Source organism: Pan troglodytes, chromosome 21 (assembly GCF_028858775.2).
Source record: "Pan troglodytes isolate AG18354 chromosome 21, NHGRI_mPanTro3-v2.0_pri, whole genome shotgun sequence".
NCBI lineage: Eukaryota > Metazoa > Chordata > Mammalia > Primates > Hominidae > Pan > Pan troglodytes.
The window spans coordinates 43,588,470-43,611,201 of record NC_072419.2 but is presented as its reverse complement, the minus strand read 5'-3'; the positions used below and the strand labels follow the sequence as shown (position 1 = coordinate 43,611,201).

The 22,732-nt window shown below is 50.4% G+C and overlaps 1 protein-coding gene across 10 annotated transcripts in view; it reads right to left on the bottom strand.

Moving 5' to 3' along the window:
• SRC (SRC proto-oncogene, non-receptor tyrosine kinase) overlaps window positions 1-22,732 on the bottom strand; it is a 77,184-nt gene that overhangs the window by 32,090 nt on the left and 22,362 nt on the right. For all 10 annotated transcript variants that reach the window (XM_054674765.2, XM_054674763.2, XM_016937897.4 and 7 more), the window contains one exon: window positions 7,882-7,955. The gene's annotated coding sequence lies outside the window, so the exon portion shown is untranslated. The remainder of the gene's footprint in view (window positions 1-7,881; window positions 7,956-22,732) is intronic.

Here is a 22,732-nt window from a genome sequence, read left to right as displayed (position 1 = left end):
ACATATGTACATATATGTACATATATGTGTGTATGTGTGTGCGTGTGCATATGTAATGTGTGTGTATGTGTACATATGTAATGTGTGTGTACATGTGCACGTATGTACATGTATGTGTGCATGTGTACATATGTACGTATGTATGTGTGCGTGTGTACACGTGTACATGTGTGTGTGCATATGTACATATATGTATACATATGTATGTGCGTGCATATATGTGTACATGTGTATGCGTGTATATATGTGTATATATGTATATATGTACATATGTGTATATGTGTATATATGTACATGTGTGTGTATGTGTATATATGTACATATGTGTATGTGTGTATATATGTACATATGTGTATATGTATTTATATATGTATATACGTGTGTATATGTATTTATATGTGTATATGTGTGTATATATGTGTATGTATATGTGTGTATATATGTGTATATGTGTATATGTGTATATATGTGTATATATATGCATAAAGGGGAAAAGATAATGAATTTTCATATCTCTGAATGGGGAAAGCATTCCTAAACATGACATAAGACCTAGAAACCATTTTTTAAATGATAAATCAATCTACATAAAAATCTGATATGGCTCAATAGACATCATAAACAAGTTCAAAGGACAAAGAAAAATAATTGCAACTCATATGATAGGTAAGGGTGTTTTTTTTTCTTAGCATGTATATAATAAGCTCCCATAAAATAAGAAAAATGACAACATATAGTTTACAGAAAAAGCAAACAAATGGCTTGCAAACATATGACAAGATGCTCAACCTCACTCATAAGATAAATGCAAATTCAAACCATACCAGCCACCCAACAACAGCAGATACACGTTCTTCTCAAGTGCACATGGAACATTCTCTGGGATAGACCATATGCTACACCATAAAACAAGCCTCAATAAATTTAAAAGGAGTGAAATCATACAAAGTATGTTTCCAACCACAATAGAATGAAGAAATCAATAACAGAAAGAAATTTGGAAAATTAAAATATGTGAAAACTAAACAACACGCTCCTCAATTACCAGTGAGTCAAAGAATAAATCACTAAAAAGCTTAGAAAATACTTTGAGATGAAAGAAAATGAAGACACAACATATCCAAATATATGGATGTGGTAAAAGAGAACTTAAAGGGAAATTTCTAGCTGGAAAATCCTATATTTAAAAAAAAGAAACCGTCTAGATGTGGTGGCTCACGCCTGTAATCCTAGCACTTTGGGAGGCTGAGACAGGTGGATTGCTTGAGCTCAGGAGTTCAAGACTAGCCTAAGCGACATGGTGAAACCCCCATCTCTAAAAAACACACACACACACGAAAAATCGTCAGGCATGGTGGCACCTGCCGGTAGTCCCAGCTACTCGGGAAGCTGAGGCAGGAGGACTGCTCAAGCCCCGGAGTTCAGAGCTGCAATGAGCCATGATTGTGCCACTTACACTCCAGCCTGGGCAACAGAGTGAGACCCTCTCTCAAAAAATAGAAATAGGCCGGGTGTAGTGGCTCACGCTTGTAATCCTAGCACTTTGGGAGACCAAGGGGGGCGGATTGGAGGTCAGGAGTTCAACCAGCCTGGCCAACATGGTGAAGCCCCATCTCTACTAAAAATACAAAAATCAGCCAGGCATGGTGGCAGGTGCCTGCAATCCCAGCTGCTTGGGAGGCTGAGGCAAGAGAATTGCTTGAACCTGGGAGGTGGAGGTTGCAGTGAGCCGAGATCACACCATTGCACTCTAGCCTGGGCAACAAGAGTGAAACTCCGTCTCAAAATAAATAAATAAAAATAAATAAAAATAAGAAAGATTTCAAATCAATAACCTAAACTTCTACCTTAAGACACTGGGAAAAGAAGAGCAAACTGAACCTAAAGCTATACAAGGAAGGAAAGAATAAAGATTAGAGCAGAAATTAATGAAATAAAAAATAAAAAGCAATAGAGAAAATCAACAAAACCAAGAGGTGATTCTTTGAAAAGATCAACAAGATTGACAAACCTTTAGCTAGATTGAACAGGAAAAAAAGAGAAGACTCAAATTACTAAACTCAGGAATGAAAGGGAAGACATTATTACTAACCTTAAAGAAACAAAGATTATAAGAGACTACTATGAATAATTCTATGTCAACAAACTAGGTAACTTAGATGAAATTCCTAGGAAAAAAACACAAATTATCAAAAATAAGAAGAAATAGGCTGGGCACGGTGGCTTACGCCTGTAATCCCAGCACTTTGGGAGGCCAAGGCGGGCAGATCACCTGAGTTCAGGAGTTCAAGACCAGCCTGGCCCACACGTATATGGTGAAACCCTGCCTCTACTAAAAATAAAAAATTAGCCAGGCGTGGTGGCACATGCCTGTAATCCCAGCTATTCAGGAGGCTGAAGCAGGAGAATTGCTTGAACCCAGGAGGCGGAGGTTGAGGTGGGCGGAGATGGCGCCATTGCACTCCAGCGTGGGCAACAAGAGTGAAACTCCGTCTCAAAAAAAAAAAAAATAAAAGAAGAAGAAGAAGAAGAAATAGAAAATTCAAATAAATCTAAAGCAAGTAAAGAGATGGAATTATTAATTTTAAATCTTCTCACAGAAGCAGCCCAGGCCCAGATAGCTGGACTGGTGAATTCTACTAAATACTTAAAGAAGAAATTATACCAGTTCTTCTCTAGGAAACACTTCCCAACTCATTTTCTGAAGCCGGTATTACCCCGATACCATAACCACACGAAGACATCACAAGAAAAGAAAATTACAGACCAATAACTTTTATGAAAATGAATATATATATTACATATATATAAATCTTCTACAAAATACTAGAAAACTGGATCCAGCAACATATGAAAAGAATTAGATGCCATGACCAAGTAAGACCGATGTCAGGAATATAAAGTCGGTTTAACTTTTTTTTTGAGACGGAGTCTTTCTCTGTCACCCAGGCTGGAGTGCAGTGGCACGATCTCGGCTCACTGCAACCTCCACCTCCTGGGTTCAAGCGATTCTTGTTCCTCAGCCTCCCAAGTAGCTGGGATTACAGGTGCCTGCCAGCACAGCCGGCTAATTTTTGTATTTTTAGTAGAAACAAGGTTTCGCCATGTTGGCCAGGCTGGTTTCGAACTCCTGACCTCAGGCAATCCTCCCGCCTTGGTCTCCCAAAGTGCTGGGATTACAGGCGTGAGGTACCAAGCCCAGCCAAAGTTGGTTTAACTTCTGAAAATCGATTAATGTGATACACTATACCAATATAATAAAGGTCAAGAACCATGTAATAATTCTAATACATGTAGAAAAAAGCATTTGACAAAATTCAACACTCCTTCATGACAAAAACGATAGAAGGGAACCTCCTCACCCAGATAAAAAGCAGCAATGAAAACCTCACGGCTAGGCCGGGTGTGGTGGCTCACGCCTGCAATCCCAGCACTCTGGGAGGCCGAGCCGGGTGGATCACCTGAGGCCAGGAGTTAGAGACCAGTGTGGCCAACATGGTAAAATCTCATCTCTACTAAAAATACAAAAATTAGCTGGGTGTGGTGGCAGATGCCAGTAATTCCAGCTACTCAGGAGGCCGAGGCAGGAGAATCGCTTGAACCCAGGAGGCAAAGGTTTCAGTGAGCCAAGATCACACCACTGCACTCCAGCCTGGGTGACAGAGTGAGACTCCCATCTTAAAAAAGAAAAAAAGAAAAGAAAGAAAAGAAAAAAGAAAAAGAAAACCCCAGAGCTAACATCCTACTTAACGGTAAAAGACTGCGTGCCATCCCCCTAAGATCAGAAATGAAAAGAATATCTACCCTCACCACTTCTATTCAAGATTGTACTGGAGCTTCTAGCCCGGACAATTAGGAACGAAAATGAAACATAAGGCATCCAGATTAGAAAGGAAGAAGGAAAACTCTCTTTTTTTGCAGATAATATGATCTTATATATAGAAAATCCTAAGAATTCCACCAAAAAATCAGTAGAACTAATAAATGAGTTCAGCAAGGCTGTAAAGTACAAAATCAATATACAAAAATACATTGTATTTCTATAGGTTGGCAATGAAGAATCCAAAAATAAAATTAAGAAGGAAATTTATGATAGCATCAAAAGAATACTTAGGAATAAGATTAATGAAAGTATAAAACTTACACTCCGAAAACTACAAAAAAATTTTGAAAGAAATGGAAAGACATCCCGTGTTCATGGCTCAGGAGCCTAAATATTATTAAGATGGCAACACTCCCCAATTGGTCTGCTCCCTATCAAAGTCCCAGCTAGTTTCTTTGCCAAAATTGACAAACTGATCTTAAAATTCATATGGAAAGTCATGGGACCCAGAATAGCCAAACAGTCTTTAAGAAAAACAAAGTTTGAGGACTCACACTTTTCAATTTCAAAACTGTAAAACAACAGTAACAGCATGGTACTGGTATAAGTGTAGACTTATAAACCAATGGAGGGGAATTCAGAGTCCAAAAGGAAACAATCACATTGACAGTCAATTGATTTTATACAAGGGTGCCAAGACAATTCAAGGGAGAAGAAGCTGGACACCTTCCTCAAATCCTGCATAAAAATCAACTCAAATTGGATCACAAACCTAAATGAAAGAGGTAAAAATAAAAAACTCTCATAAGAAAATATAGGCGTAAATGTTATGACCTTGGATTATGATTTCTTTTTTTGTTTGTTTGGTTGGTTTATTTGTGTTTGTTTGTTTATTTGTCTGTTTGTTTTGAGACGGAGTCTCACTCTGTTGCCCAGGCTGGAGTAAAATGGTGCAATCTCAGCTCACTGCAACCTCCGCCTCCCGGATTCAGGTGATTGTCCTGCCTCATCCTCCTGAGTAGCTGGGATCACAGGTGCCCGCCAATGCGCCTGGCTAATTTTTGTATTTTTAGTAGAGACGGGGTTTCACCATGTTGGCCAGGCTGGTCTCTAACTCCTGACCTCAGGTGATCCACCCGCCTCGGCCTCCCAAAGTGCTGGGATTACAGGTGTGAGCCACCGCACCTGGCCAGATTATGATTTCTTAAATACAACACCTAGAGCACAAGCAACAAAAGGAAAAATAAACTGCACTTCATCACAATTAAAAACTTCTGTTTTCCAAAGAACAACATCAAGAAAATAAAAGCACAACCCACAGAATAGGAGAAAATATTTGCAAATCATATATCTGACAAGGGACTTGTATCTACAATATATAAAAATCTCTTACAGTGGCTCATGCATGTAATCCCAGTGCTTTGGAAGCCAAGACAGAGGATCTCTTGAGGCCAGGAGCTTGAGACCGGCCTGGGAAACAGAGTGAGACCCCTACTAAAATTTTTTTTAAAATTAGCCAGGCGTGGTGTTGCATGCCTGTGGTCCAGCTACTCAGGAGGCTGAGATGGGAGGATTGCTTGAGCCCAGGAATTTGAGGTTACAGTCAGCTATGATCACAGCATTGCACTCCAGCCTGGGTGGCAGAGTAAGATCCTATCTCTACAAAATAAAAAAAAAAAAAATTAAGTCAGGCACGGTGGCATGCACTTATAGTCCTAGGTACTTGGGAGGCTGAGGCAGGGTGATCACTTGAGGCCAGGACTTTTAGACTAGCCTGGGCAACATAGTGAGACCCTGTCTCTAAGAAAAAAAATAGATTACATTAATAATAAAAATAGGCAAAGAACTTGAATAGACATTCCTCCAAAGAAGATATACAAATTGCCAATAAGCACATGAAAAGATGCTTAATGTCACTAGTAATTAGGGAAATACAAATCAAAACAGCCGAGTACCGTGGCACATGCCTGTAATCCCAGCACTTTGGGAGGCTGAGGTGTGAGGATCACTTGAGCCCAGGAGTTCGAGACCAGCCTGGGCAACACGGTGAGACCCCCCATCTCCACAAATTAAAAAAAAAAAAAAAATTAGCCAGGCGTGGTGGCACACACTTTTGGTCCCAGCTGCTCGGGAGGCTGAGATGAGAGGATTGTTAGAGCCCAAGAGTTTGAGGTTGCAGTTAGCCTTGGCAACAGAGTGAGACCCTGTCTCAAAAAAAAAAAAAAAATCAAAACCACAATGAGATGCCACTTCACAGACACTAGGATGGATGGCTAGAATCTAAAAGACAAATGTTGGCAAGGATGTGGAGAAATTGGAACCCTCAGACATTGCTGATGGGAATGTAAAATGGTGCAGCTGCTTTGCAAAACAGTCTGGCAGTTCCTCAAAAAGTTAAACACGGAATTACCATATGATCTAGCAATTCTACTCCTAGGTACACACTCGAAAGAAATGAAAAACATATGTCTATACAAAAACTTGTGCATGAATGTCCAGAACAGCATTACCCATAATAGCCAGAAAGCCCAAATGTCCATCAACTGATGAATGGATAAATAAAATATGGTATATCCATATGATAGAATATTATTTGGCAAGAAAAAAAAATGAAATATTGATCCATGCTACAATATGAGTGAATCTTGAAAACATTATGCTAAGTGAAAGAAGCCAGCCACAAAAGAGCACACTTGAATGATTCCATTTCTATTAAATGTCCAGAATAGGCAAATCTATAGAAACAGAAACTAGATTAGTTGCTGCCTAGGCCTAGGGAAGGGAAGTTTAGGGGGAAGTGGGGAGTGACTGTAATGGGTGAAGTTTCTTTCTGGAGTAATGAAAATGTTCTAAATTTGACTGTGGTGACGATTGTACAATTCCGTGACTCTACTAAAAACCACTGAATTGTATACTTTAAATAGAGAAATTGTATGGTATGGGAATTTTATCTCAGTAAAGCTGTGATACACATTTTTCAAATAAACTACACTGGGGGCCACTGTTCACCTATCAGATTGGCAAATTGCACTTATGCAATTTATCCCCAAATGTGATAACACCCTATGCTGGTGAGAGTGAGGAGAACAGAGGGTGTGGTGACACCAGCACAATCTCTCTGAAAGACAATTTGGCAATACCTATCACAATTATACACCCACCGGCCCTGCAAGGTGGAATTGATCCTAAAAGAACACACGAACACAAGGCATATGATTGAGGATATTCATTTGTGGAATTGTCTAGAACAAGCAAAAGCCTGGAAACAACCAAAATATCTGTCCTTAATTAAATAAAGTGTGACCACCATACATGCAGTGGAATACTACGCAACCATGAACAAGAAAAGTGCAGCACAAATAAATGATCTCTGAGGTACACTGTCAAGAGAAAAAAGTCAATTGTGGACAGGGTAGAGTGTGTGCTATCATTTGTCTAAAAAAAAAAAAAATTTCTGGCCAGGGATGACGGCTCATACCTATAATCCCAGTACTTTGGGAGGCCAAGACAGGAGGATTGCTTGAGCCCAGGCATTCGAGACCAGCCTAGGCAACATAGTGAGACTCTGTCTCTACAAAAAAATAAGTAACTGGCTGGGTGTGGTGCGTGTGCCTGCAGTCCTAGCTCCTTGGGACACTGAGGTGGGAGGATCGTTTGAGCCCAGGATTTCGAAGCTACGGTGAGCATGATTGTGACACTGCACTACAGCCTGGGCAACAGAGTAAGACCCTGTCTAAGAAAAAAAAAAAATTCTTTGCAAATGTATAATATTGAGTCAAGTGCAGAAGCTAAAAATATCAACACCTGGCATTCCCATCATTATTGAAATTCACATTATGCTAAAAAAATTGTTAATATACATGCTTATATATGCTTGGATCTCCCTGGAAGGATACACCAGAAATTTTTTCAAGTGGTTGCCTCTGGCAAGGAGAACTGGGTGTGAGAGAGGCTTACTTTTCCCTGTCGTGTGTGTGTGTGTGTGTGTGTGTGTGTGTGTGTGTGTGTGTGTGTGTTGATGTCTTTTCTTTCCTTTTTAAGAAAAAACACAGGCTTACCTGGTTTCAAATCCTGGCTCTGTCTCTCATAGCTGGGCAAGTTGCTTCACTTCTCTGAGCTTCTGTTCTCTGTTCTGTAAAGGGAGGGACAATAGGATTAATATCCACCTTGTGAGGTTGGTGTGGAAGATGAAATAAGACAGCACAAGCTCAGGGCCTCCCCCTGTGCCTGGCTCCTAGCAAGTGCACAGTCCCTGTTTGCCATTCATCTGTTACTATGGACACGGCAGTGCACTGTAACAGGGACCACCAGAGAGCCTCAGAGCAAGTGTTCCAAGGACCAGCATCTCCTCTGGCTGGGAGAAACTGGGAAAGGCTTCCTGGGGGAGGCAGCATTTGCGAAGGCCTTCGAGGACAAGGATTTCCACAAGTAGAGATGAATGGGGGCCACGTTCTTGGCAAAGGGGGCTACACAAGCAAGAGGCCGGGAGTGGGAAAGCCCTGGACAGCCACTCAGTGGTGCACTCCTGGGCTTCTCCAACAAGATTTAGCTGAGCGCCTACTGCGCCCCAGATGCCGTAGTGGGAAAAACAGTCAAAAGCCATGTGGCTGGGCTGGCCGAGGGAGGAACTACTGAAAGTATCGTGACAAGGATAACGAGGGGCCAGGTCCACGTGCTCATAGAGCAGGCCAGGAAATGGAGGCTCAGAAAGGGAGAGGGGCCATCCAAGATCACACAGCAGGTTCCCAATTTCTGAACATAGCCTCTCTCAGGTCCACCCTCTCCTTGTCCCCTAGACCTGGAGAAGAGAAAGTCCAGAGGGGTCCTCCTGCCATGCCCTCATCACGGGGTGGACACAGAGGCCAAATAAACCAGGGGCCCCACAAGGAGGAGGGACGGTTGGTCCTCAGAGGATAACAACAGCTACGGCGTCACCATCACGGTGCTCCTGGGTGGCGGGCACCATGCTTACGAGCTCAGTGAACCACCCCAACCCTCTGTGGTGGGCTCTGATTTGCAGATGAGGAAACTGAAGCACAGAGAGGCGGGGCTGCTTGCCTGATGTCACACAGCTCATAAGACACAGCACCGGGAGGCAAACCCAGACTATCTGGGTTCCACCGTCTCGTACCCCAGAGCCCATTCCTCAAAGGAGGCCCCGGCAGGGCATCTATCAGTGATCGCATCCTCTCAGAAGGGCCCAGGGTGGAAGCTGTTCTCAGCCAGTCCTGGAATGCCTCCTGATAACAGTACCCCAATGGCAGGGGAGAGGTGGGAGGCGGGGCAGGGAAGAGCAGTGGTGGGTGTAGTATCAGGCCTGTGCGGGGATGGAGGGGGAAGGCGGTGGGCAGGGACTTGGCCCATTAGCAGCCATCCTCTCCCTGATGGGAGAGCCGAAGGACTTGTCAGGCACCTGCCATGCACCACGCTCATCACCTCATCGCACAGATGAGGAAACTGAAGCACAGACAGGTTAAATGGTGTGCCTGAGATCCCAACTCTTAGCAGCCGAGTGACAATCCCTAACCCTCTGCATGTCTCCCTAACCGGGACGGCCACCCAGAGCCCCTGGGAACCGCCCAAGGAAGGAGCCTGGGCTCCTCTTGGCAAAACCCAATGTCACCAGCTGCTCTGGTCCAGGCGGGGGTGGAATGGGGTGTGCTGATGGGGGTGCAGAAACCCACACTTCTCCCCCTCACATCCTCCCGCCTGGGGTTCACGCTCCCCTCCAATGTTCCCAGCAGCCCTGTAGCAAGCTGTGGCCACACTCATTTTACATACAAGGCCACAGGGGCTCCAGGAGGCTGCCCCAGCCAGAAGGCAGACAGCCAGGATACCAGCCAGATCCGAGGGACACCAGAGCCCATCCTACCCCACCTCCCCTGTGAGGAGCACAGCAAGGGCGGCCCAGGAGGGAGCCTGGGTGCAGAGGCGCAGGCGGACCAGGATGCCAGGTGGGCAGGGCCTTGTTCAGAGCGAGGTCTGGCCAGAGTGTGTTCCGGTATAACTGGGTCACTGCTGGCCCTTGGCCTAGGCACGAGGGGGCCCAGGGAAGACCCCGAGAGGGATATGTTCCATGCAAGTCACGAAGGCCTGCAAAACTGACAGCAGGGCCAGGAAGCTTTTCTCAGGCCCCTGGGAGCCGGCGGTCAGAGAACAGTGGCCCTTCCCACAGTGTCTTGTCAGGGACCGTCATCTCCAGCTCCAAAGGGCCAGAGGGGCAAGAGGAGACACCTAAACCATGGTGGCCTTCCCAGAGGAGGGGGTATCTCAGCTGAGGCCCAAAGGCTAGGTGGTTTGTGAAGAGAGGGTGGGGAGTGTGATCCAGGCAGGTGGGATGGCTTTGACAGGGCCTGCAGCTGGGACCGCTTAGAGAAAGGTGAGGGAGCTATGTCAATTTCAGTCCTGCAGCCTCAGTTTCCTCAGCGGCAAAATGGGGGAAAGACTGGCACACCAGGGTGGCTCTCTCTTCCCTATACCCACTTCCCACCATCTCTCCCTCCTCCGAGCCCCCACACCCTGGAGTGAGGTCACTGAGAAGGAGACAGCATCTAGGGACTGGTGAGTTGGAGGGGTTAGGAGGCTTCGCAGACACCCCCACCCCACCCCAGGAACCATCCCAGAGTCTGTCACCAGGCAGCCCCATAACGGGGTGGGTAGGGCAGCTCACAAGGCCAGGGGGTCACAGCCCCAACCCCCAGGAGCTTTTGTGGGCCCTTCTCCTTGGCAGCTGAGGAGGCTAAGGCTCAGAGAAGGGGGCTGCCAGGCCTTGGTCACACAGCAAGGCCAAGGCCTGCCCTGGAATAAGGGTGTGGGCTGGGGGCAATGGCACTGAGGATAAGATTCTTGGGGCACCAGGCCCCAAAGCACTGAGCTGAGGAGAAACTGGAAGAGGAGACATAACCTTGGGGCCCAGCCTGCTGAGGGCTAACCACCACGTGGCTGAGTGGAAGGCTTCCATGAGAATCACTGTGCGGCCAGGAGCAGTGGCTTGCACCTGTAATCCCAGTGACTCAGGAGGCCAAGATGGGAGGATCGCTTGAGGCCAAGAGTTTGAGACCAGCCTGGGCAACAAAGTGAGACCCCCATCTCTACAAAAAAAAAAAAAATAGAAAAAAAATGTAACCGGTCATGGTGGTGCCCAAGAGTTCCAGCTACTCAGGAAGCCAAGGTGGGAGGATTGCTTGCACCCAGGAGTTTGAGGCTGCAGTGAGCTATGATTACACCACTGCACTCCAGCCTGGGCAACAGAGTGAGACCTTGTCGCAAAAAAATAAATAAAGACATAAATAAGAGCTAACCTGGGCTTCAGCATCTCTGCCTGCACACAGAGACCCCGGCATCTCTACATCTCTACCTGCACACAGAGACCCCGGCATCTCTACCTGCACACAGAGACCCCGGCATCTCTACCTGCACACAGAGACCCCAGCATCTCTACCTGCACACAGAGGCCCTCAGCAGCACTCCTGCCCTGCCCCTGCTCAGTGTCAGGAGAGGATCACAGAGAACACTGAGGTGGCAAGTTTTGCTCTCTCCCAGCCGTAGGTCATCTTTCCGAGAGCCCCCAGCTGCCCCACCCCTGATGGCTGATGGCTGATGTGCCTTGTGGAGATGGCCGCCAGCCGGCCCCTGCCCACGGCACCCACTGTTCCCTGCCAGCTGCTTTGGGAACACACAGTGCCCCCTCCTCCCCGCCCACACCCATGCAGTATCTCCCTCCAGGGACACTGGTGGGCAGGAGCGCCTAGTGGCCAGGCCCCTCCACACAGCCCAGCCTGAGCTCCAAACCCACGCCCTGGCCCCATTCAAGCCTGCAGGTGGCCTGCCCCTGGCTGTGTGGTCACAGGAAGGTCAGCCTGCCTTTACTCATCCATGAAATGGGTCTCTGGCAGGTCTCAGAGGGAGGAGAGGGCATCCGAGACAGGCTGGGGACGGGTGATCGTAAGATGATAAAAACGATCGACACTCCAGCCTGGAGATCACAGGACCAAGGCCAAACTTGGATGGAGGGGACCTGCCACAAGCTCCCATCCCTTGACCCTCCCTTAAACTCGTAACTACCCTCTAGCTTCCAAGCCTTTGCACATATTCTTCCCCCCGCTAAGCTCCACCACCCACCTCCCCTTTCACTGCCCCACCATGAACTACAGTGTACCCTTTCGGCCTGACCACAGGCAGTACCTGACCTTGCCTGCCCCCCCACAAGCTGAGAGAGGGACCGCCACCCTTTTCTGGGCTCATGTAGCCTCCACCACATAGGGATTAAGAGCTAGACTGCCAGGATTCAAAACCTAGCTCTGGCCCTTCCTTGCTGTGTGACCTTGGGAAAGTTACTCCACCTCTCTGTGCCTCCACTGCCTCTCCTGTCAAATAGTGATACACATCATCTACCTCAAAGGACTGTTGTGAGGATTAAATAAGTTTATATCTGTGAAGCACACAGGACTGGACCCATACCCTAGCAAGTGTGCTCTAAGTGTTTGCTATCAGTCAAAAGAGTAGGAGCAGCTATTCTTTGTTGAGCACCTACTATGTGCCGGGCCTATGCTAGGCATCCTACTTGAATGATCTCACAATAGCATGACAGCGGGGGCTATTATGAACCTCGCTTTATGGCAAGGAGGGGGAAGTCCAGAGACATCAGTTGCACCATCAAAATATATCTGGGAGAGGAGGGGATTTTTGCTGATATTAAGAAGTTAGGCCATTAGATGGTGGCTCACGCCTGTAATCCAGCACTTTGGGAGGCAGAGGCAGGAGGATCACTTGAGTCAGGAATTGACTCAGGAATGACCAGTCTTGGTAACATAGAGAGACCTCATCGCTACAAATTAAAAATTTTAAAAACTAGCCAGGTGTGGTGGTATGCGCCTGTAGTCCCAGCTACTCAGGAGGCTGAGGTGGAAGGATCGCTCAAGCCCAGGAGCTTGAGGCTGCAGTGAGCTGTAATTGCACCACTGCACTCCAGCCTGGGTGACAGAGTGAGACCCTGTCTCACCAAAAAAAAAAAAAAAAAAAAAAGAGAGAGAGAGAGAGAAAGAGAAAGAAATTGTTCACATTTTTTACATGGACTTTAGTTTTATGGCTACTTTTTAAACACAAGAGTCCTTGTCTTTTAGAGATACACACTGAAATATTTCACACGTGAAATATGATGCCTGTCATTTGCTCTAAAATGACACAAGATAGCATGGGATAGAACAGGTGTGGAGGAGGCGGGACTGGCCATGGGTAGTGGTGCTTGGCTCAGCGATGGGTTCATGGGGTTCATTCTATGAACATGCCTCCAGAATAGAGTGGGAAAAGCAAGATTAACTTAAATGATGCAAAGAAAAAAAAATGCTTGGCCCTTTGACCCTCCCAATAACTACCCCCAGACTGAGCGAACCGCCACCCCCTAGACTAAGGCAGCAGCCACCTCACTGGTCCACCCACCTCCACCCTCAGCCCCCAGTCTGCTCTTCACACAGCAGCCAGGTGCACCCAGAACTCTCGTGTGACCCCATCTCGCTCCAAGTCCAAAGCCTGCATTTTAGATGGCTCAGGTGCCCTCCCTGATCCGCCCTCCTCTCTCCATTCTTCCCCTGTTCTTCCCCTTTCTCACTCTGTTCCCCTGGCCCCCTCCAGTTCCACCAGCACTCCAGGCTCTCCCCTGCCTCGGGGTCTCCCCACTGGCTGTTCCCTCCCCAGGGAGCTGCATGGCTCCTCCCTCCCCTCCTTTGTTGTGAGCTTCTTTGAGGTGTGAGGCCTTCCCTGGCCACCATCTAATTGCGACCCATCCTCCACGAGCCCGCCAGCAGGCCCACCCGCTTCCCTGCATTATGGATTCGTGGCCCTTACCGCCTTCTTACGGGCTGTGTGTGCAGTTTCCTTATTTGTTGTATTCTTCTGTCTCCCCCTCTAGAATGTGAGCTTTGCAAAAGCAGGGATCTTTGGTTGGTTCCTTGCTATCTGCAGCTCTAGAACATTGTTGAGCACAGAAAATATTTGTGGGATGGATAGACCGACGGATGGGCCCCACCTAGGGCCCCACAGGAATAAGAGGTGGCAGCCCTCGGCCCCAGATCTGTCCAGTCCCACAGCCTATGCCCCACCACTGTGCCCTCCTGCCACCTGCCTGGTCCATCTCTGCAGCAGAGCTTCTGCCCACCCTGGCTTACACAGGGCAGAAGCAAGTCTGAGACAACTCCAGGCCCTGATCCCCACCCAGCATGGCCCAGGCCAGGAACTGAGGTCCCAGAGGATGTTTGCTGAGTGAGCAAAGAGTGAGTGAAGAGTGAGCAAGGGGCCGTGCGCGGGCCAGGGCAGCCAGGACATGCCTGGTCCCGTGTCCGCGGCGCGAACATGCTCAGGGACAGTAGACTCAAACCGGCTCTGCCAGTGGGGCTGGGGTGGAAACGGCAGGCTGGGGCGGACACCGGCAGACATGGAGGGGTGCACTGGGGATGGGGCCTGCAGCCCAGAAAGGGCAGAAGCCCAGCAGGGGGGCCACGGAGCTCCTACCAAACTCACGCCCTGGAGAGCACAACTGTCCCAGCCCTGACCGCTCTTCTGCTTCCTCCCAGGCAGAAAAGGGGCCTCTATCAGACCCCAACCCCTGGCCTGCACTGTAGGGGACTGGATCCCTTCCCAATGGGACCTGTGCAGGGCCTGGAAGCCCTCCAAGGAAGCGTACTGCCTGGAAGTGGGTGGCGCCTGAACAGGGCAAGGAGAGGTGAGCCCTGGGCTGTGCAGAGACCACCCGGTACGGAAACCCTGATCTGTCCCAAGGTGCTGGGGAGACTTGAGTGAATCCACGAGCCCTTCTGGACTCAGTTTCCCTGTGTGGAAAGTGGTGTTGGGTATGGATTCCAGGACTGTGAATCCCAAGGTGCTGAGTTACCTGAAAGGGGCCACTCAGCCCTCCAGCCCCTTCCCAAAGCCCAGCTCTGGGGTGACCACGGCCAGAGCCTGGGCCCACACACATGCCCTTACTCCCCACAAAAACAACAGTAATCAAAATCCTTACTAACTACTGAACACATGGCGTATGCAGGACATCAGTTCGGCACTTCACACTCAGTCTCATCGGCTCCTCCTGCCAGCACTGTGGGGTAGGGACCGTTACTGTGCCCAGCCTCCTCCTCTCAGGCTGGCTAATACAGAGCAGGGAACCCTTCTGAAATGTCAGTTTGAACCCTTCGTTCCTGCTTAATACCACCCACAGAACCCACACTCCTGACACAAAGGCCAAAGTCGTCACAGGGGCCTCCAAGGCCCTCAGTGGCCTCCACCAACCCCATCCCTCCCCTCGCTCTACTCCATCCACACCAGCCACCTGCCCCTTCCCTGAAAAGCCAGCACACTCCTGCCTCAGGGCCTTTGCACCTGCTGTTCCTGCACTGGCAGCACACTCCACCCTCACCTACACCCTCACTCCCTTGCCTCCTTCAGGTCTTCAGGACTCAGCCATCTGCTCAGACAGGCCTTCCTCGACCACCTGTTTCTTGATACACCCAGCCAACTCTGCTCTCCAAGTCTCAGCTCCAAAGCCACTTCCTCACAGAAAGCCTCCCTCAAACCCCAGTCCAAGTGAGGATCTTCAACTTCTACTTCCTAGCATGGACCGACCACAGCTCTGATGACATAACTCACTGTGTGAGAACCTGTCTCACGGGGACGGGGGCCACTTCTGTCTTCCCTATAATTTAATACTCTGCAGCAGGTGTAATATTCAAAACAATGAACAGCTGGGATGCTTGGGTACCAGTGGGTCAGAACAGACACTGGCCAAAGGCACACAGCCTAGCATGGAGTGAGTACCTGATCATGGATGGATGGATGGATGGATGGATGGATGGATGGATGGATGGATGGAAGAGCAAGCAGGGCACCCACAGTAGGCCTGGGACTTGCCTGAGAAGGTGGCCCAGAGAAGAGAAGGGCCCATCCGAGCTCACAGCCAGATGTTGGCCAGGGCAGCTGTAGCCAGCCCAGCCTGTCCTCCTGCACAGCCCGACTTTCGTTTCCCACCCTCTGTGTCTGAGGAAGCTCCTTCTCCCCAGGGGAACTGAGTGAAGAGAAGGGGCAAGCAGTCCCCTGCTCCCCAAGGACAGGGGCTCTCAAGCTCCATCCGCCCTCCACAAAGGGGCTTTGTCCTCTGTGCTGAGAGCCTAGGGTAGACCGGAAGCCGTCCCCCACAGCCCAGCAAGTCTCAGTCCCCGAGCCGGCTGGGGCAACAGCTCTAGACGCAGACCCACGAGGCAGGCAGAGTGCTGGCACAGCTCTTCACAATATCATTTCATTCTCTCAGGAGCCGTAGGAGGGAAGCTCTAGTGTGACCCCCATTTTTGCAGATGGGGAAACTGAGGCTCTCAAAGGCCAAGGTCTGCCAGCCAGCAGGTAACAAAGCCTGGATTCTAATCCAGGCCCATCTGGCACCAGTGCCAACAGCCACGGCTCTCAACTCCCCCTGTCTAGAGTCCAGACCCTCCAGGTTCAAGAGGGCAGAGGGGGTCTTTATAGGGGCAATCAGGCCTAGCCCTTCACCCAAGTCGGGGAGCTTTGCCCTGGTGAGGTTTACCCGAAAAGGAAGGGAGGCCGGGCCCTAACCCCAGAGCCCTTGCCCAATGCCCCAGGCGCCTTGGGAATCTGCCAGTTGGGCCGCAACACGTCTCCACCACTTCCTGCCAGGCAGGCGTCTTCGAGGAAAGGATGGACAGGCAGAAGGACCCAGGGGCAGAAGCTCCCCACCCTGCCCCCCACCACTCCCCTGTCCATCCCAGACCTGGCCATTTCCCCTGCCAGTGCCTGCTTCTCTCCAGGCCCATCTGTTCTCAGTGCGGCCACCGGGGCCACCTCACTGAAGCCACACTGACCCTGACCCAGACACTACCCAGAATGTGGGATACATTACTCTCACCCAGTAGCCCCTCCTCACTGCCCGAGGAGCAGGCCCCCAGGCCCTCTACCCATTGGCATCAGCCAACTGACCCAAGTCAAGACTCCATGGCTCCTCAGACCTCCAAGAGGAGCTGCTCACAGGGCACCTTCAGGCCGTTTGTCAAGCTCTATCTCCCCTCAGAGGTCCCTCCCATCCTTCCGGTAAGTCAGGGTACCTCCTCCCCCAGGAAGTCTTCCCTGACCCACTCCCTCCAAGGCCCCAGGTCAGCCCCTACCTTTTGCCCCAGGGAGAGGTTTTAGATCCCTGTCTTGAACCCTGTGGGCTGCCTTTACTTGGCAAAAGTAATTGAGCCTCTGAGGCCGGTCTGATCCTTCTCTGTCCTCCACACCTGCAGCAAGAGTCTGGCCTCAACCTGCTCTGCTCTCATCACCCCCAGGCCCAAGCCTGAGTGCCCTGTGAGGGTTTGAGGCTCTGCCTGATCAGCCAAGCCACCTTCTAACCCCCTTGTACCTGGCCTGCTGCTCCCCACCTCCATGGCTATCCACACCGCCTGGCTACTTCCTACCCCCAGACATTTTTGCACACGGTCCCTTCTTCCCGGCCCACCCTCACCCTTCTTTTTTTTCTCATGAGCTCCTGCTCATCCTTTAAGATCCAGGCCAGGTATCACCTCCTCCGGGAAGCTCTCCTGGCATTGTGCTGGGCTGCCATAGTTCATATGGCCCCTACCCCATGGTGCCATAGGGAAATGACTGGAGTCTGTCTGGCTCCCCCAGAATATAAGCTATGTCCCAAGTACATCCTCAGGGTTCCCAGCACCCATCACAAGGCCCAGATATCACCGGTGGATAACAGAGAGTCCAGCTGCCAACTCCCTACCCAGAGAACCCAGGGGCAGAGCCCAGGAGCCGCTCCCAGTGGCAGCACTGAGTCCTATTTTGCCCGCGATGCCCACAGCTCTAAGGTATGGGTGGAGTGGGCGGAGGGGGGAGCTCGCTGCAAATGGCCAACTGGTAACCAAACCCACTCCGTTTCTAAAACTAGGGCACAGGAGAGAAACGGGAACAGCAGTATTGTCCCCAAATAGAACTATGTCTCATCTGGTTCCGGGGCCTTCGGGAACACCTGGCGGGGTGGGGGTGGGGAGGGCAGGAGGCTGCTCCCGAGGCTTCAAACACAAATCTAAAGTTTAGAGGGCAGGGGAGTCAGCATCACCCAAAATCACCACAGTTGGTGCTGAGATCCTGCCCACTTCACCCAGCGCCAGTCCAAATCCCCACATTATGGGGTCCTCTCCCACTTCACCCACCTGGCTACAGGGTGCTCCCCAAACTGTGCCACCTCCAAGCCTGTGCTCACGTGTATCCTCTACCCAGGATGCTGTTCGCCCCTCCTGCCAGTCAGGATCCTACCCGTCCTCACAGCCGTACCCATTAACAGTGACACTTTCTATAAGCCTGGCATGGGGAGAATGAGCACATCAAGCCTTCCCAACAGCCCGGTGAGGAAGACTCCTTACCCCTTCTCACAGGTGGGAAAACCAAGGCTCAGAAAGAGAAGCCACCAGCCGGGGCACGCGGCAGCAAAGGCAGGCAGACGCAGTGATGTGGCAGGATCTGGGTGCTGGCAACCACAGGGCACCCAGAAGGCCTGGTGGGGATTGGTGCAGTCTCCCAACCAGGCCCAGCCTTGAGGACTTGGCACAACTCAGGGACAAAGTCCACAAGGCACAGCCCTGGCCTCCCAGGCAGAATAAGAAGCCAGACCTCACCTCCCGGCCCCTGCCCCTGCCCCTGCCTAGGGTGGCTTCTAAGAGACTGAGGAGACACACTGGCGGGATAAGATGGAACTGTCTCCCCAACAACATGCACAGAGCATGGCACAGATGAGAAAATTGAGTCCTGGAAGTCCGTCCCTGCAGCTGTTGAGTGCTGCCTCCAGGCCAGGCCTTGAACTAAATGCTTTATGGAGATGACCGTACCCAGTCCCCACCCCAGCCCCACCAGGTGCACACTTGTTACCATCATTTCCCAGATAAGGAAACTGAGCCTCAGCGAGGGGAAGCAACTGACCCATAGTCCCAGGGCAAGCAGATGGACAAGGAGGCTTCAACCCAAACTAAAGGCAAGAAATTAGGACCTTGATTGAGTCCCTTCTCAGGTTCTAGGCCTCAGTTTCCCCATCTGGAAAGCAGAATGCGCCCCAGGAGACTTCTGGCTGTGACATCACATTGTGACCTGGCGGATGCTATTTCCTTTCTCTCCATTTTCCCATCTGGATAACGGGGTGGTCTTTCCCTTCTTCCCCAGGTTGATACAAATTACAATAAAATAACATGCACCGAGCACTTACTGTGTGCTGGCATTGCTGAGAGCGTTGGACACAAGACTTCATCCTTGCAACAAGCCCATGGAGTGGGTTCTACCACTAGGCTCATTTTTCAGATGGGGAAACTGAGGCACAGAGAGGTTAAACTGACTCACCAAAGCCACACAGCTAGTGGGTGACAGCAGTTGGGGGTAGAGGAGAAGTCTCCCTGTCTTCACGCTGCCCAGTGAGGAACTGTGGGAAGGGCTGGAGGGCTGATCAAGGGTCTGTGGAAGCAGAGAAGGGCTCAGCCCAGATGAGGCGGGGCAGGCCTGGCATGCCCAGGAAGCCCTGGGTTCAAATCCATGCACTGGATGACCTTGGGCAAGTCCCCTGGCTCCTGAGCTTCCTCTTTGGTGAAATGGGGCCGGGACCACTACCCCGCGAGGCTGCTGTGAGCATGAGACAACCATTTGCCTGGCACTGCAGAAGGGCTCAACTCCGTGCTGGAGGAATGAACGCTGGCTGAAGGGACCGCAAGGTCTCACGGTGGCTCATTGCTCCTTCAGGGTCCCGGGCGTGTCTGGTCCTCCCTTCAGAAGTGGGAGGAAAACTGGCCCAATCTGCCTCTTCTCTGATTTTTAGAAGGAACCCTCCAAGTCCCTTCAGGGCTGTGTGACCTCAGGCAAGTCACTTTACCTCTCTGAACCTCCAAATCCTCCTTTTGACAATAAGTCATGCTATTCACAGAGCTCTGGGAGAGGGGTTCCAGACTGAGGAGACGGGCTCAGTGGGGAAAGAGTCCAGTTCCATTTGCCCAAGCAGAGAGAGCACCTGGCATGACCCTGATTTGAGGTCACAGTTTCCTCATCTGCCACACAAAGTTTATTACAGTGGTTCTGTCTGTCTCAGCCCCGCTGGTGCTGGGGATGCACAGAGGTAACTGCGGAAAGTTCTTTGTAAACTGTAAAGGGCTGTGCCCTTGGGAATATGATGATTACCATATTCCCTTAGAGGCAAAAAGAATCCTATGACTTGTCATCTAAGGCAGAATGTGTCAGAGCCATGAGGAAGGGCAAAGAAGGGACAAGGTGAAGTTCAATGGTGGATGTGGGGTCAGTACGGACTCATGGACTCAGTGGGACCGGCAGGGTGGTCACAAAGGCCTTCTGAAGCCAGAAGCATCTCAGCCACTGGAGGGGTACTGAGAGGGAGGGCACACCAGGCAGTGGGAGCTGCAGAGGCAAAGGTGTACGGCCCGATAACCCCGGTCAGGCAGGAAGATAGCTACAGCTCGAAAATGTGGGAGATGATCGGGGCAGGGCACCTCTAGGGGCCCTTGCTGTGCAGCCCGAGCCCATCCCTGCCTCTCTCTGAGCTTCAGCTGCCTCCCAAGAAACAAGAGCAGGAACAGCTCTCACCTCTCAGATCAAACGGGCAAGGATGCTCAAATAGAATCCACCTTTGAAGAGGGGGGCCCATTCAGTGAGGCGGAGGAGGGAGGCCAGGGTGAGGCATTGGGGCACTGGGAGGCTATGCTAGGCCACAGGCAGGCAAGGGCTAAGGCAGAAGCCAGGCTCAGGGAGGCTGGATGGAGCTGGTGGCTTCCAATCAATCCAGTCACCAAGCTTGTCTGTTTCTAGTTAATCTTCCCCCAACTCCCTTCCCCACAGAACAAGCCAACCACAGACAAAGGTGGCTGGCCACTGCCCTGGTGATTTCCGGATCAATTGGCCTGCAGAGGCCCAGGATTCCTGCCTCATCAGGGAATCACCTTTCTAACAGGCACTCATAAATATCACGCACTTCCTGAGTGCAGGCCCTGCACCCAAGCACTTGGCACACATTGGCTCATCGGATCTTCATGCCATCTTGTCAAAGCTGGTGCCAGCCTCGTCATCCCCATTTCACAGATGGGGAAACTGAGGTTCTAAGCTGTATAATCATACACAGCAAACAAGTGGCCAAGCCACGATTTGAACCCAGAACCAACTGGCTTCAAAGGCCTTGCTACTTCCATTACCCTTTATGGCATAAGCATCCTTGAGCACCCAAGATCCCAGTACTCCAGGTCTGACTGGGGAATCCATCAGCCAGAGCTGGAACCCAGAGAGTCAGGGTCACCTGCCCCCAGCACCGCACCCCTCCTATACCTGGGAAAAGTTTTAGCCATGTTGGGTGCACACTTAATTAATAAGAATCAGATACCCACAAATTACTCAGCAGCCAGAAGTCTGGGCTCACACCTCACTTTGCTGCACTCCTGTGGCCCCAGCTCTTAGCCTCTCTGAGCTTCAGTCTCCTCTTCTGTGTAACAGGAATAAGAGTTTGACTGCTCCCAGGATGGAGCAAGGGACACAATGGGTCACCTTATTATGACCCAGCTCAGAAGAGCATGACATGAAGATATCGACATCAGACAACGTAAAAGTCAAGGCCATGAATTTGGGCAAAGCAGCCTAAGAGAAGCTAATCAGACCCCAACAGGGAGGCCATGCTTCCCCAGGCCACTCCAGCTCAATTTCCACTCCCAGCAACTGGATTCTGCCTGTGCCAGCCTCATAGCCCAGCAGGTCCAAGGGTTCAAAAGAACCCGTTCCTAAAGTTTCTCAGTGTGTCCACAAATATCACCACCCACCCACCACAGACATCCCCACCCCTACATGAGCACCAAAGAAGACTCCGCTGGGCCTGCCCCTGGAGCACTCCCCAGCTAGGATCACCATCACAGAGCCTCAGTGGGAGGAGTCCTCACCATACAGATGAGGAAACTGAGGACCAGACAGGAAGGGATTTGGCCAAGATCATTCAACTTCTCCTCCCTTCTGGCTTCTCCTTTTACTCTGGAACTTCTCTGGGTAGTTCTAAGGGAGAAGAAGGACCAAATGGACCAAAGTTGGGGGAAAGTCACTTGCCCAAGGACCCAGAGCAAGGAGTAGGGAGATGGAGGTCTGGCTCCCAGCTCTGAGATCCTCCCCGGTCATCTATCCCTGACTCAGCCTTACCAGGCTGTACTGTGGGAAGGAGGAGGCTGGCTGGCTGGGGAGAGTCCTGGATCGAAGACAAGAGCTCTGCATTTTTCTCCCAGCGTAGATGATTTGCCCTGGGTCTTTCTAGCCTCAATCCCCCCAATCTGTGAAAGGAGAAGGTCAGAATAGATCAAGAATGACAAACTCATGGCACACATACAATACTCTCTTATCCTGTGCCCATGGCAGACATGACTAATCTATCACAGCACTCTTTCCCATGAAGCCAACACTGAGCCTCGGAATGCTTCTCAACACAGCACTCTAGGCCAGGGGGATGAAAGCCCAGAAGCTTCCCTAAACTAGATAATATCTGAGTCCCCAAGAGGGAGGAGAATGGGGAAAGAAAAATATAAAATTTTCTAAGCACCCAGTAGATTTGAGCCACGGGGAATACATTAGCTGATTTAATCCTCACAAGGGAGGTGTGCAGAGGCTGAGGTTCAGAGAGACTAAGTGACTTGGCTTTGGACAAACAGCAGGGAATGAGGCCTTGAACACAGGGGAGGCCTCTACTGGGTCTCTCTCCCCCAGGAACAGCGACACGGAGCCAGCCACCAGGTGGGGACCTAAGGTACAGCCTCATACCATCCTCTTGTTAGCCTTACCAGGTAGAAGCCCTAGGCCCATTTCACAGCTTCAGAAACTGAATCACAGGACAGGGCATCAGCTGCCAGAGGAGGCAGG